The sequence below is a fragment of the Eubalaena glacialis genome, chromosome 18 (assembly GCF_028564815.1).
Source record: "Eubalaena glacialis isolate mEubGla1 chromosome 18, mEubGla1.1.hap2.+ XY, whole genome shotgun sequence".
In the NCBI taxonomy this organism is placed as follows: domain Eukaryota; kingdom Metazoa; phylum Chordata; class Mammalia; order Artiodactyla; family Balaenidae; genus Eubalaena; species Eubalaena glacialis.
The window spans coordinates 56,303,914-56,318,932 of NC_083733.1; the positions used below are offsets into that span (position 1 = coordinate 56,303,914).

Genomic DNA, 15,019 nt, shown 5'->3' on the forward strand with positions numbered 1-15,019 from the left:
CCCGCTGGAGCCGCAGGAGGGCGCTCTGGGGCTCCTGTCGGCTTGCCACCCCCTGCTCTAGCTGGGTGTGACACCACTGCCTCACATGAAGGTGGGTTCTCCCTGTCCGTAGAGGGCACTGCCAGCTTCCCAGGTTGACAACTGGGGTTCAGCTATAGGCCCTTGACCTGTAAGGGGCCTTCCCTGACACCTGTTAAGGTGTGAAGGGGGTTCTGGTACCATCCAAGTTCTGTCAGTTCCACGGAGGGGGCTTCCCTGGAGAAGGGTGAGACCCCCCCCAACGTGGGAATGGATTGGGGGCTGGGTGCAGGGAGGGTCTCTTCTCTTCCCCTGCCTCCTCTGCCCCTCTGCTTCCCCTGTTAGCCAGTCTCATCCAGCCTTTCATGGAGAAGCCCTGTGGGGTGGAGATGACTATCAAAGGCTCTGGATCTGAAGGCCTGGGTTTGCTACCCAGCTCCGCCACCTACTAGCTGGGTGACCTTGGGCTCGTGGCTCCCCTCCAGCCCCCTCTCGGCCTCATTTTCCCCATTTGTAAAATGAGATTGTTATAAAGGTTATTTTATCCATGTAAAGCACTCAAAAGAGAGCTAGCACATAGAAACCTCTTAACAAGTGTTAGCTGAGAGTATTATTGTCATTATTGTCCCTCACTCTTTCACTGTGTGCCTCCTCTGAGTCCAGCCCTGTGCTGGCTGATGCCTGGGACAGGATGGTGGCCTGTCTGTCTGAGGCCCTGCCCTCATGTCCAGTGATGGGAGAAAGACACAGCGCTAAGCAGTGACAGCCCAGAGTGACCCTGAGGAAAGCACAGGCCTGAGTGTCATGGCTTTGGCGGAGGAAGCCCCGAGAACTTGAAGCAAGCCCTGGCTCCACCCTAGGAAATCAGGGAAGGCTTCCTGGAGGAGGAGACATCTGAGCTGAGGGCTGTAAGAGGAGTAGGAGTTAGTGTGTGGAAAGCTGTGCGTTCCAAGGAGAATGAATAGCATCTTCTAAGGTGGGAAAGGGTCTGGCATTTTCAATAAATTATTAATATTTTTAATTAAGCTTTTCATTGTGAGATCATTGTAGATTAACTTGGAGGTGTAAGAAATAACACAGAGAGAGCCCCTGTACCCTTTACCAAGTTCCCCCAATAGTAACATCTTGCAAAATTATGGTTAGTACAAGACCACAACCAGGATATTGACACAGATACAGTCAAGATATAGAACATTCCATCACAAGGATCCCCCCTGATGCCTTTTTATAGCCACATCCCCTCCCTGGCCTGTCCCTAACTCCTGGCAACCACTCATCTCTCTGTTCCCCATTTTAATAATTCTGTCATTTCAACGTTATGTAAATGGGATCATACTGTACGTCACCTTTTGGTGTTGGCTTTTTTTCACTCAGCATAGTTCTCTGGAGATTCATCCAGGTTGTTGCCTGTGTCAATAGTTCATTCCTTTTTCTTGCTCAGCAGTGGATGTGCCATAGTTTATTGAACCATTCACCCACTGAGGGACATCTGGGTTGTTTCCAGTTTGGGGCTATTAGAAATAAAGCTGCCATAAACAGTCTCATACAGGTTTTTGTGTGAATGTAAATTTTCGTTTTTCTGGGGCAAATACCCATAAGTGCAACTGCTGGAAAGTAAGGTAGATGCAAAACTGCCAAACTGTTTTCCAGAATGACTGTTCCATTCTACATTCCCACCAGCAGTGTATGAGTGATCAGTTTTTCTGTGTCCTCACCAGCATTTGGTGTTATCACTATTTTTTATTTTGGCTGTTCTAATAGGCATGTAATGATAACTCATTGTGGCTTTAATTTGCATTTCTCTAATGGCTAATGATGTTGAACATCCTTTCATGAGCTTATCTGCCATCTGTGTATCCTCTTTGGTGAAATGTGTCATGTCTCCTGCCCATTTTCTAATTGGATTGTTTGGTTTTTTTTACTGTTGAGTATCGAGAGTTCTTTATCACTTCTAGATATTAATCGCTTGTCAGATATGTGGCTTGCAAATATTTTCTCCCAATCTGTGGCTTTTTATCCTCTTCACGTGGACTTTTGCAGAGCAGAAGTTTTTAATTTTGATGAGGTCTACTTTATTAATTTTTCCTTTTATGGGTCATGCTTTTGGTATCAAGTCTAAGAACTCTGTGCTTAGCCCTAGATCCTGAAGATTTGTTTGTTTTCTAAAAGTTTTATAGTTTTACATTTTATGTTTAAGCCTGTGATCCATTATGAATTAAGGTTTGTGCGAGTGTGAGGTTTAGGTGAAGGTTCATTTTTTAGCATATGGATGTCTGATTGTTCCTGTACCATTTGTTGAAAATGCTGTCTTTCCTCCATTGAATTGCTTATGCTTCTTTGTCAAAAATAAGTTACCACAGTGAGATACCACTTCACACCTACCAGGATGGCTATTATCAAAAGAAAAAAGGAAAATAACATGTATTGGTGAGGATGCAGAGAAATTGGATCCCTTATGGATTGCTGGTGGGGATGTAAAATGGTGCGGCTGCCGTGGGAAACAGTTTGGTGGTTTCTCAAAAGGTTAAATATAGAACTACCATATGACCCAGCAATTCGACTGCTAGGTACATATCCAAAAGAATTGAAAGCAGAGACTTGAACAGATATTTGTATACTTTAATGTTCATAGATGCATTATTAACCATACCTAAAAAGTGGAAACGATCCAAGTGTCTATCAACAGATGAATGGATAAACAAAATTTGTTGCATACACACAATGGAATATTATTTAGCCATGAAAAGGAATGGAGTTTTAATTTATGCTACAATGTGGGTGGACCTTGGAAACATGCTTAGTGAAATAAGCCAGACATAGGAGAAATATTGTGAGATTCCACTTACGTATTCCACCTAGCATAGGCAGATTCATAGAGAAAGAAAGTAGAGTAGAGGTTACCAGAGGCTGGGGGGAAGGAGGGAGTGGGGAGCTATTGTTTAATGGGTACAGGGTCTTTGTTGGGGATAATGAAAAAGTTTGAGGCATAGGCCTTGAAGGTGGTTACACAACATTGTGAATGTATTTAATGCCACTGAAGTGTACACTTTACAAATGGTTAAAAGATAAATATTATGTATATTTTACCACAGTGAAAAAAATCAGTGTCTTAAAAACCAGTTGGGTGTATTTGTAAGGGTCTGTCTCTGGGTTCTCTATTCCGTTCACCGGGCTCTGTGTTTATCCCTACTGTCTTGAATACTGTGTTTATCCCCACTGTCTTGATTACTGTGCCTGTACAGCTGGTCTTAAACTATCGGGGAAACTACTGGGGAAAGTGAGTCTTCCCATTTTATTCACCTTTTTCACAATTGAGTTCTTCTAGGGCCTGGGCCTGGCATTTTTGGAGACCCTCTCGCACTCCCTTGCGTGGAAGATGGCACCAGGGCTTACCTACTTTCAAAGTCACCCTTGGCACCTGCCTTGCCCTCAGCCCCCATATCTGACTCATCAACAACCGTTGCTTTTTTGGGGGCAGACATAGCTCTGGTCTGTGCTCCTCTCTCCGTGTCCAGCCATCCTGGCTGCTTTCATCAGTCTCCTGGAGCACTGCTTCCGTCTCGTCACTTGTCCGCACACCCGCTCAGGCCCCCTTGATCCCATCCTCCACAGACAAGGCAGCCAGAGTTACATCTCCCAAATGCCAGCCCGTCCTCAGCGCCTGCCTCTGCTCCCCCGCCTCCCGCCCTGCTCCAGCCTGGCTCCCCCGCACTCTCCGCCCTCCAGCCACCCGTCTCCGCTGGAATTTCACACTTCATCAGGCGATGCTGGACTGCGGGCCTCAGTGGGCAGGGACCATGCTGCACCATCACACCAGCCGGGACTGGACTTGGTGGACGCACATTGGATTTCTATTGACAAACTCCACGAATGTGGGAAGGAGCCCATGGTTGGGGGTGGTGGTGGGGAGATGAGGCTGGAGATGTGGGGATAGCTGGGGTGAGTTTACAGAGGTCTCCCTGACCCTTGCAGAAAAATAGGCAAAGGCTTTTTTTTTTTTTTTTTTTTGGCCATGCCACATGGCATGTGTGATCTTAGTTCCCCGACCAGGGATCAGACCCGCGCCCCCTGCATTGGAAGCACGGACCCAGAAAGTTCCAAAATCAAACTTTTTTTTTTTTTGGCCACCCCGCACGACATGCAGGAGGCAAAGGCTTTGAAGAGACACTTAGCAGAAAAGGAATTGTGGTGCTTTTATAAATGTTAAAGGATGCGCAATTACTAAGTAGAAAAACGCAAATGAAAACTAGGCCGAGAGGGGCCAGACTTCACCTGTCTGAGTGGGGAAGATGGGAGAGTTTGACAACACCCTGGGCGTGAGGCCGAGGGAGGGGCTGAGAACGGGCAACTTGGCAGTGCTGAGCTTTGCCCGGCAATCCCACTTGTAGGCATTTGGCCCACAGACATGCTGGCACACCTGTGAAATGACATCTGCACACGGATATCATTGCTGCACCCTTTGTAAGAGCAAATGCCTGGAAACCACTGACCTGGCCCCATGGGGCCTGGCTCAAGACATCGTGGCCCTTCCACACAGCTGCTAAAGCAACAAGGCTGTGCTTTGCAGAGATGGAAGCATGGAAAGATCACTAGACATATATATTTTTTTAATTTAAAATCCTAATTTTAAATTATTAGCCTACATAGGGCATAAATGTATAGTATGACCAGTTACTTTAAAGGGAAGAGCCACGTAACCCCCGCCTCCAGTTGAAGACACAGATGGTGCCAGCCCCCCAGAAGCCTGTCCCAAGCCCTCTCGCCCCCCGGAGGCAGCTTCTCCCCTGATTTTTGAGGCAGTCGCTGCCTTGCTTTTCTCTTTGGTTTTGCTACCTCTGTATGTATCCCTAAAGAGCATATTTCATTTTGTCTGGTTTTAAACTATTTTTGAACGAAGTCCTAGGATGTATCGGTTTTTGTTTTGCTTCTTCTGTTTAATATTGTTTATGATATCCATCCACACGTAGCTGTGGGTCATTTATTCTCACTGTCGTGTACTGTTCCGTGGGGCTAGTAGATTACAGTTCATCGTCCGTCTCCTGTAGACGAGCATTTGTGTTGTTTCCAGTCCCTCGCCGATTCAGACTGTGCTGTGTGAACCTTCTCACGTGTGTCCCTGGGAGCAGACGTGGGAGAGCACTTGCCAGGTCCCCAGTGTGTCTTCACCTCGACTGGATACTGCCAAACTCCTCCTGGTGCCAGCGGCGCAGAGGAGCCAAGGAATGCTGTTGGCAAAAGCAAGGTGCAGAATCGTATGTGTGGTGTGCTACCATTTATGGCTTTTTAAAAAGTGTGTAAGCATCTCTGTGCGCGCGCGTGTGCGCACACACGTGTGCATAAGCTCTCTCAGAGAGAAAACAAAGAAACTCTAGTAGAGGTGGCTCCAGGGCTGAGCTGGGGTGGGGCAGGGCAGGAGGGCATCGTCCTGTCACTGTTTACCCTTTGGTGCCATTGGCTTTCGAACTATGTTCCATATTATAAAGGGACAGAGACTGAGACGGAGAGAAGGAAAGGAAAGGGAGGGGATAGATGAAGCCTAAATGTGGCAGAATGTTAATAGTTGAGAATCCGAACGATGGATTTTATGGGGGTTCATTGGTTTAGTCTCTAGCTTGGGGTGTGTTTATAAAGTTTGATAATGAAGATCTGTTCCGGTGTGAGCGGCTCTTGAACCGACCTCTCCTTGCCCCTGAGGCCTGTCCCCAGGAGGACCCCTTGTTTCCAGTGAGACTTCCTCCTGGAGGAGGGGTGCTCCCTCCTTTCTCCCCCCCTCCCCTGTCCCTTCCCTTGGGACCTAGTTTCCCTGGCTGGTCAGAACTGCCCAGTCCTGACCGCCTCCCTCACCAGAGCCCAAACCAGCCGGTCCGGTTTGGGGAGCCTGCCCCATTTGGCTCCTCTCTGGGTGGTTGCCTGACAGGTGCTCCACCCTGACGGGGGAGGGGCTGGCCTGGGATCTGGGGCGTGGGGGGGGGGGGCGGGAGGGGCCAGACCTGCCCTGCCGTGGCCCCAGGCCTGGCTGGAAGCCCCTGGCTTAGTGAGCAGGTGGTAGACAGAAGGGGGTAGATGGGATTTCCAGGCGCTTGGAGCCAGTGAGTCCTCCTGGTCCCCGTGATGAAGCCCTGGAGGAGTCGGCATGGGGCAGCAGCCATGGTAGGGTGCCGGAGCAGGGGAGTGGGAAGGACCCAGGCACCTCTGTCCACCTGCCACCCGGGCCACCTGCTCACTCACTGTTCTCCCTGGGCTCCCCATCAGCGGAGTACCTGCCCAGGGCCCAGGACCCTGCTTGAATCCGGTCATTGCCGCTGCTCACACGACCACCCGCCCCCCACCCAAGTCAGGGAGCAGTCCTACTCTTCCGTCCGCCCCCAGGGCAGGGAGTTTTGTCTGGTTTGTTCACTGCTGAATTGCCAGGGCCTCCGACAGGCTTGCCTGGTATGTGCCAGGAGTGGGGCAAACGTGTGAACCAATGGGGGAGACAGACAGGTCAGGGACGGTGACAGCCTGAGGGTCGGCGCGGGGATGGAGCCCGGGGTGTCAGGGAAGGCTTCCTGCAGGAGGGGCCGCAGTAAAGGGATGAACTGGGCAGCCCCGGCCCCTGACCCCCACAGGGGAGACAGAAAGAAACAGATTTCGTGCCAGGAGCTGTGCCCCAGGCCAAGGAAGGCTTCTCAGAGAAAGTGAGATCTGAAGGGGGGAGAAGATGTGAGGCAGAGGTGGGGTGGGGCCCGCACAACCCCTTCTAGATTCCCTTTCTCTGAGCGTCCTTTTCTCCTGTTCTGCGATAGGGGTTCTGGGCCCCCTAGCCTCCTGCTCAGAGCGGCTGGTCTAGGACACAGGCGCTGGGACAGACGGCCCACTTGGGCAAGTCACTCAGCCTCTCCAGGCTTCAGTTTCCTCTGTTGTAAAATGGGCCTGATAAAGTACCTGCCCATTTAGGGCAGTGGTGAGCTAAAATGACTTAATGTGTGTCGATGCTGAGAGCAGGACCTGGCCCAGAGGAAGTTCTCTGGCAAGTTGGGCCACTTATTTTCAGAAGGGTTAGTTACATCCTGGCAAGACAGCCAGCACAGCGACACGGGAGTCCCAGCCGTCCCCACCCTTCCCTCTCCGCATTCCCGCCATCCAGCCCGGCTCTCACGCCTAGCTATGGCCAGGGCGTGGGGCTGGCGGCTGTTCACCGTGCTCTCCCCTGGTGAGGCCGCAAGTCTCGGGTTCATCCTGATGGGTGAGTGGGGCGGAGCAGGAGGGGCCCCCTTCGTTGCACCCTCTGGGGCTCTTGCTGGCATCGCAGCCTGGGTGTGCGGGGAGAGGGGGACACAGCGAGCCCCAGATCTCCAGCCACCCTCCCCGTCAAAGAGGCCACTCATCCCCCGTCTCTGTGTCCTGCACCACAGCCCCAGCCAGTGTTTCACACCTGGCTGCCCCGCCAGCCACTCTCGGGCACTCAGCCCCAAGCTGAGCCACTGCTTCCCTGGCCCCTGGCCCCTGGCACCTGGCCTGGCATAGGGAGTGAGATGGGGGTGTGCGTGTGTGGTGGGAGACTGACCCTGCCGAAGCAGGGGCTGTAGTTGGGTCCCCTGCTCCTGTGTCCCTGCCCAGCCCCTCCCTCTGCTGGGACAGTTGTGGGCCCTGTGGCCCAGGCTTTCCAGGCTCAGCCCCGCCTCCCTCCGTCCCTCCCTCCACCCTCCACCCTTCCCCTCCCCCTCCCATGGGCTGGAGCCACAGCCAAGCTCAACTCCTGCCAGGGCAGGGCCGCGTCGCCAGCCACTGCCAGGGAGGCCGGGACGCAGGGCCCAGCCAGCTCTCCTCCGTGGGCCAGGGGAACCCCTTGATCCCAGCTCCCTGGTCTTTCAGGTGGAAGCCTCTGTCTGCTGGCCTGCCCCACTGCGGGTGGCCCAGGACAGAGGGAAGAGGATGGTGGAGGTGAGCTGGCCCAGGCCTTGGGGAGGAGTGGAGGAGGGGGAGGGCTGCCTGGGTTGAGGGAGGGCAGTCCGGACACACGGCCACCTGAGCCAGCGTAAGCACGTGCGCCAGGGGCCACACCTTTCTTGGGGCCGGGGGCGGGGTGGCCGTGTGTGTGTCCGTGTTGGCGGTGGCAGGTGTCTATCTGCTGGGGCTTAGCCCACAGCTCGGCGCAGGTCCCCCCGAGCATCTCTGTGGGAGCGCATTCCTGGGGTCTGGTCTGCGTGGAGGTGTTTCCAAGGGGCTGTGCCTCCCTGCCTGGGCCACTGGTGACCCTGGAGTTGGCTGTGGGCATGCCTGGGTCTGTGTGCGGATCTCATGGTTTAACTCTGTCTCAGGAGGGTTTCTAGGTGTGTGGAGGGTCTTGGGGTCTGCCTTCCTAGTGAGTCCAGCCATAACGGAGCATTTGTGGGATTATGTGTATGCAAGCATGTGACTGTGTTTCTAGGTGGTGGCTAAAGTCCGTATCGTTGTGTCATTTGGTTCCCCCAGGATCCTTGTATGTGCCTCTGGGTCTCTCCAGAGTCCCTCCATCTCTGGGGTGTACGGGTCTTTACATTGTTTGTGGAGGGGCTTCTGGGTCCTTGACTTCTTGGGGTCCCAGCCATGGGTCCCCAGTGTTGCGGCCCTTCCGTTCTGAGAACTTCCTCTGAGCCAGGCCCCTCTTAAGACTGCTTTCCCCACCTTCTCCCATTGCCACCTCACAGTTGCCTCCAGCCCACTTGCTGGGGCCTGTGTTCCTGAGGCGGGAGCTGAGGCTCGGGGTGGGATGTTCCTTTCTGCGCCCAGACCCCTGTACAGCCGCCAGCAGGGTGCCCGGGTAGTGTGGGGCAAGCGGCTGCTCCATCTCAGGCTGCGTGGGGACTTTTCCGTGCAACCAGTGTGTGTGTTCTTGTGTGTCTGTGGTTGTGTGGCTGGACGTTTGTGTTACATGTCTGTGTCAGTCTCTGTGTACAGCTGTGCACTGTGGAACGACTTCATTTGCTTCTGTGTCTCGGGCGTGTGTGTGTGTGTGTGTGTGTGTGGAGGGGAAGGACTTAGGTTGGAGGGGACTGGGAGGCCACTGGAGCCTCTTTTCTGCCTGTTGCCCCCTCCCTCCTTCCTGCCCCACCTCAGGGGAGGAATGAATGAAGTCTAATCTGATTTCCCCAGTCCCTGGGGGCTCGCCCACACTCTCAGGTTTGTTGTGGCATCCATCCCCACCCTGGGCACCTCCGGGGGGTGAGGGACACCAGCAGTGCCCTTTGTGTCTGTGCCCTATTGAGCCTGGCCAGGCGGGGAGGGGGGCACCCAAGCCTGGGGCTGCCACAGGAGCCGCCTGGCCTCCCTGGGGGCTTAGAGCACCTCGGGGTAAAGGAAGCACCATCTCTGCATTCAGCCACACTCTCTGAGCTGTGCCTCGCCCTGTGCTGGGCAGGGCTGGGGACACAGGGTGGCTGAGAGGGCCCCAGGCCCTGTCCTTTGGGAGGGCAGGGGTCATCAGAGCATAACGGGGACCCATTATGCTCCCCCATCCCAGCCCTGGAGAAGGAAAATCCTAAGCAGAGATAGTCAGACTGGCACATTTGCTCTGGGAGACCGTACTCAGCATCCTCTGTCCTCTATTTGTTCCTTCCTTTATTCGTTCAGCAGCAACAACAACAGCAGTGCCAGTAATAATAACAGCAGCTAGCCTGTAGTAGTGAGGACCCACTTGGCGGCAGGCACTGTTCTAAGCGCTTTGCATGGGTCATCTTGTTCGATCGTCCAAACACTCCCAGGAGATAGGGACCATCGTTACCCCCAGTTTGCAGATGAGGACACGGAGGCCCAGAGTCACCTGCTCACGGGCACTGCTCACGGGCTTGGCAGTGGTGGAGCGGGCACGAGCCTGGGCCGTCCGCTCTTACTCATCGGCTGCCTTCTGAGTCCTTGTCCGGCACACTCAGTGCAGAGCCCTGCTGAGGGGGGGATGGCACTTATGTGGCCAGAGCACGGAGAGCAGGCCGCTCCTCACTTCCCACGTGGCCGACTCCAGGCCCTGCTCCCCAAGGCTGGGGTGGCCCTCGATCTGTGTCTTTTAATGGGATCTCACCCATCGTGGGGAACGCGGATCTCTGGCGGCACACCCCCGTATGATGTTCTTCCTGCTTCTGGCCAAAATGTACCACCCCTTCCTCCCATTCCCAGCCTAGGCCATGTGGCGGGGAGGGCCTGGGGAAGTGGGCTCACAGCCGGCGCTCCTTGTGTTTGGAACACACACCAGGTCATTCACGAAATAGCCGGATTCAGTCTCTAAAGAGGCTCAGTTCCTTCACAGGCATCAAGGTCAGACTTCCAGGCAGTGTGGACAGGCCTTGGGGACTCCTGGCTGCCCTCTGCCCCACCACCCTTCCCTGCTCCTCCTCAGGGTCCAGCCTCATCACTTTGGCAATGGCATCACTCATTCGTTGCACAGATATTTTCCAGGTAGCTGCTGTGTGCCAGGCCCTGCTCTAGCTGCCAGGGGTACGACAAGAATGAGACAGAAAAAGACCCCTGTTCCTGGGGAGCCCATACTCTGCTGGGGGGAGGGGAAGGAGGGGGGACCAACAGTCAACAGGTATATAATGCCAGATGATAATAAATGCCACGGAGAAGTATAAAGCAGGAGTGCAAATTTTGTCAGGGGGTCAGGGAAGGCCTCTCAGAGGAGGTTGTCTTTGCACTGAGACCTGAAGATCAAGAAAGGGGAGCCATGCAGCTCTGGGCAGAGGGAACAGTGGGTGCAAAGGCTCTGAGGCTGGAACAAGCTTGATGTGTCCAAGACTGAAAAGGAGGAGGCCAGCATGGCTGGAGTGAAGTGCAGGGAGGAGATGGGGCCCCTTGGTGGCAGGGCCCAACTGGGCAGGGCCTTGCTAAGTCACAGTGGGGAGTTTCATTCAGGTGGGAAGCCCTGCAGAGTTTTGTTTAACATTTCTTCAGATTCCCTGCTAACCACAGCAGCCTTTCTGATCTTGGTTTTGGTCATCGGAAGTAGAGTTGTCTCTGTTCATGTTCCTGTCCCATAAACCTCTGAGGTCCTTTGTCTGGAGTTGAAGCTTTGTCTGGAGCCGGGGCTGCTGGGAAGCAGGAGGCTTAAGGGGGCAGTGACAGGCCTTCTCTGTGGGTCAGAGTCGACGCTTTTGTGCCCTGGCGCTGGGCAGCCCTGGGCAGTGACTTCCCCTCTCTGGGCCTCAGTTTCCTCTTTTGGGAAACAGGAGGGAAGAGGACTCTCCACCCACACACCCAAGAACCACTGGGAGGGTTCACTGCGGCCTGGTCCGCATGCCTGGTTCAGGCATAGGCCAGAGTCAGCGCTGAAACACGTGCGTCCCCTCCATCCACCCAGCAGCCACTGAGGGGAGACCTGGGATCCAGCCTGTAACCAACCAGAGCATTGCTCCTGCCTGCGCCGAGCCACCGGCTTAGCAGGGAGACAGCAGACACAATCATAACCATATAACATGTTAGGTGATGCTAAGGGCTGGGAGAGAATGGACTGGATGCCAGGATGCCAGGCTCTGGGGGATGCGGCGATGGGCAAGACCAGACCAAGCCCCTGCCCCCGTGGAGCTCACACTCCAGCTGTTGCAAAAGGTGGTGTCAGTCCTCAGCAATCCTGCCGTCTCAACCTCTACAGGGTGCCCAGAACCTGCCTATTCCTTCCGCCTCCACAGGCTCCACGTGGTCCCGTCCCCCCTCTTCTCCTGCTGGACTGTCGCATCCTCCTCCTCCCAGGTGTCCCTGCTCCTGTCCTGCCCCCACACGCAGCCACCGGGAGCCTGTGCACACCTGCGTCTGGCCACACCCCTCCCCTGCTCAGAACCTTCCTGGTGCTCCGTCTCACTCAGGTAAACGCTGGAGTCCTGGGGACTTCCATGGTGATCCAGTGGTTAAGGCTTCGCCTTCCAATGCAGGGGGTGCAGGTTTGATCCCTGGTCGATCCCTGGTCGGGGAGCTAAGATCTCACATGGCTCACAGCCAAAAACCCAAAACATAAAACAGAAGGAATATTGTAACAAATTCAATAAAGACTTTAAAAATGATCCACATAAAAAAATTTTTAAAAATAAAGCCAGAGTCCTACCCATGGCCCACAAGTGCCTACACAGTCTGCCCTCCTCTCTCACCTCGCTCACCCTGCCCCAGCCACTCGGCCTCCTCTCTGCTCTTTGACCACATCAGGCATGTTCCTGCCTCAGGACATTTGCACTGGCTGTTCCTACTGCCTGGGTGCTCCTCCTCCAGCTGCCCACAGGGCTCCCTCTCCTCTCTCCACTTGGGTCCCTGTTCAAGTGTCACCTCCTCAGCAGGGCCCTCCCTGACCACTTCATTGAAAATTCCCACCTCCCCTCGCCCTCCACACTCTCCTGCTCCCTGCTGTATTTTTCTCCTCAGCACTTACCACCTGACTTACTAGCTATTTTTCTGATTTATCTCATTTATTGACTGTCTCCTTTCCCCTAGGATGTGAGCTCTGCAAGGGCGGGGATATTCCTGACGCTCCTGGCCTCTGCTGTCGGCCCTGCCCCGGGCCTGGCAGAGATCAGTCCTCGGTAGACATTGATGATTGGATAGAGAGGTGGGGGGCTGAGTGTGATGGATCATTTGTGGGTAGAGTAGGTGTTTGCCAAGGAGGGGGCTTGAGCACGTGTCAGTCCCAAAGCGTGAGGCAGGGTCTGGGGACAAGGTGCCAGAGGGTTCCTTGGTGGAACTAGGCTCAGGGCAGGAGGAGAATGCGGGGGCGGGGGGGGGTGGAGGGGACACGCAGGTGGGCAGCAAGAGCTGAGCAAAGGTTTGAAGGAGGAACGGTGTGGGGTTTCAGGGGGCAGTGAGAGCCTGCCGTGGGCCGCCACGTTAAGACAGACTCCCCCTCCATCATCAGAGCACAGCCCAGGGAGGTAGGCGGTAAACTGAGGCAGGGAGGGGGCTTCTGGAGCTGGTGGGTGAAGATCATGGCAGAAGGGTGGGCGGGAACCAGTGGTGGAAGCGCTGAGTGCAGGTGGGGGCCAGTGAGCCCTTCTTCATCGTCCCCTTCCTGCTTTAGTTTCATTTTGGTGACTAGGAAGGGGTGGCCGTGACCCCTGCCGCATCCTCTGCTCTGCCCCTGCGCCCTGGGGCCCTGGCTGAGTCAGCTCCCTCCACTGCCGGGGTGGTGAGGGGGGCAGCTTTATTCAGGGCTGCCGGGGCAGGTGGAGGGCAGGAGGGAAGGAGTTCTCTACACGCGCACGCACACATATACGTGCACGCGCACACACACTCCCTTGACCGTGTTATCACACTAGCAGATCTGGCTCTTTCCACGCGCGCTGATTTCCTTGGTGGGGAGAGTGGTGCCGTTTTTTTCTCATGAAAGGTCAGGTGGTAGAACACTTGAGCATAGGGGGTGACTGGAAAATGTGAAGCTTTTGCTAGGACAGGTCGGAAACTGCCCGTCCCACATGTGAAATAATTCAAAAACTTTTTTTTGATTGAAATAAACATTTTAGAGTAGGATGGAAATGTGCCTGCATTTGAGGGATCAAACACTGGGCTTCAGAGGCATCTATGTCCCGGCTGGTGGCTGCAGGCTGCACCCTGTCCTCCTTTGTTCCGTGTCACTGGGGTCACTGCTTCACCCTCTGCCTCTGAGTTCCAGGGGTTTCTCTGCCAGAGTTTCACAGGTACTGCCTGGGCAGAGTCTGAGGTGTCTGAGCAGGGGTGTAGCATAGCGAGTACAGGCGAATGTGTTCATTCACCAAGTGTTCCTTGAGTGCCTGCCACGCAGTGTTGTAGGCATTGGGGTACAGTGGGGAGCAAGACAGAGGACAGGCCCTGCCCTGGTGGAGCTGACATTCTGGTGGGAGAAGCAGACACTAAAGAATCTCACACACACAAACACATAACATACACAGTATATGGTGAGTGCAATGAGGAAAAATAAAGCAAGGAAAGGGACATAGAGGGTGGTAGGACAGGAACAGGGACATTTGTGCGCAGATGTGGGTGGAGGGAAGGAGGGAGGGAGCCATATGGAGATCATTGAGAAGAGAGTTCCAGCAGGGGGGGTGGGGGGGGCGGTTGTAAGCTGCCAGTGCAAAGGCCCTGAGGTGGGGGCATGTCTGACGTTTGAAGAACAGTGAAGAGGCCAGAGTGGCTGGGGTAGAGTGAGCGAGGGGCCGTGTGGGAGGAGAGCTGATGGGCAGATCTCTCAGGACCTCGTGGGCCACGGGGAGGAGTTTAAGGATGTTGACTCTAGTGGATCAGACTGTCTTCCAGGCCCACCTCTGCTTGGTGACCTTAGTGAGAGATTTCACCTTTGTGAGCCTCAGTTTCCACATCTGCAAAATGGGAGTGAGAATAGCCACTCCACCTAAGTGCCGGGGAGTCGGTGAGCTCAGCATGGGCGTCTGCGCAGGGTCATGGGTCCCCCATGGTGGTGGTGATGGTGGTGGTGGTAGGGGTGTGAGTACTGGGGCTGAGCCTCAGTAAACCACATTTGGTGGTGGGGACTGGCTCTTGGACAGCTTTTCTGCTGCAGACCGACAGGCCAAAGGCCCGTGGAAAAGGCGGTGGTCGGAGCCCCACTTTGTGCTGCCTCCCACACTACCGCTGGGGGCCTGGGCAGGTCAGAGGAGCTGGGGACCCTCACCCCCAGGTGGGGTCAGGGCAGGAGAGGAAGAGCAAGGTCTGGGTGTGGATAGAGAGGGTGGAGAAGGAGTGAGGAGGGGTTGGAGGCCAGGACCTTGATAGTAATGACAAAAACAAGCACCACCGCAGGACAGGTGGGTAAGAGCCTGGACTTTGGTCCCCGACTGCCAGGGTTCAAATTCTAGGTGCCCTGGACAAAGGATCTCCCCTCTCTGAGCCTCAGTCTCCCCACCCGTGAACTGGGGATGAGCGTGCCTGTCTCACAGGTTAGCGGTGAGGGTGGAATGCGATTAGACACAGAACACCAGGCAGGCCCGGGCACACACGAGTCTCCGAGGACGCACCGGCCGTGATTCCGAGAACTGGCGGGGCCCGGGCTCTGTGTTAGACAGGCCTGGAGTCTTGTGTC

The 15,019-nt window shown here is 54.8% G+C and overlaps 1 protein-coding gene across 3 annotated transcripts in view; it reads left to right on the forward strand.

Annotated features, from left to right (window-relative positions):
* The window catches only part of PAK4 (p21 (RAC1) activated kinase 4), a 46,500-nt gene that overhangs the window by 17,682 nt on the left and 13,799 nt on the right, over positions 1-15,019 (forward strand). Inside the window, exon 1 of one of the 3 annotated variants that reach the window (XM_061172681.1) lies at positions 7,744-7,941. The exons of the other annotated variants lie outside the window; for them this stretch is intronic. The gene's annotated coding sequence lies outside the window, so the exon portion shown is untranslated. Of the gene's footprint in view, positions 1-7,743; positions 7,942-15,019 lie in introns of those variants that run through there. 3 annotated transcript variants of the gene reach the window in all.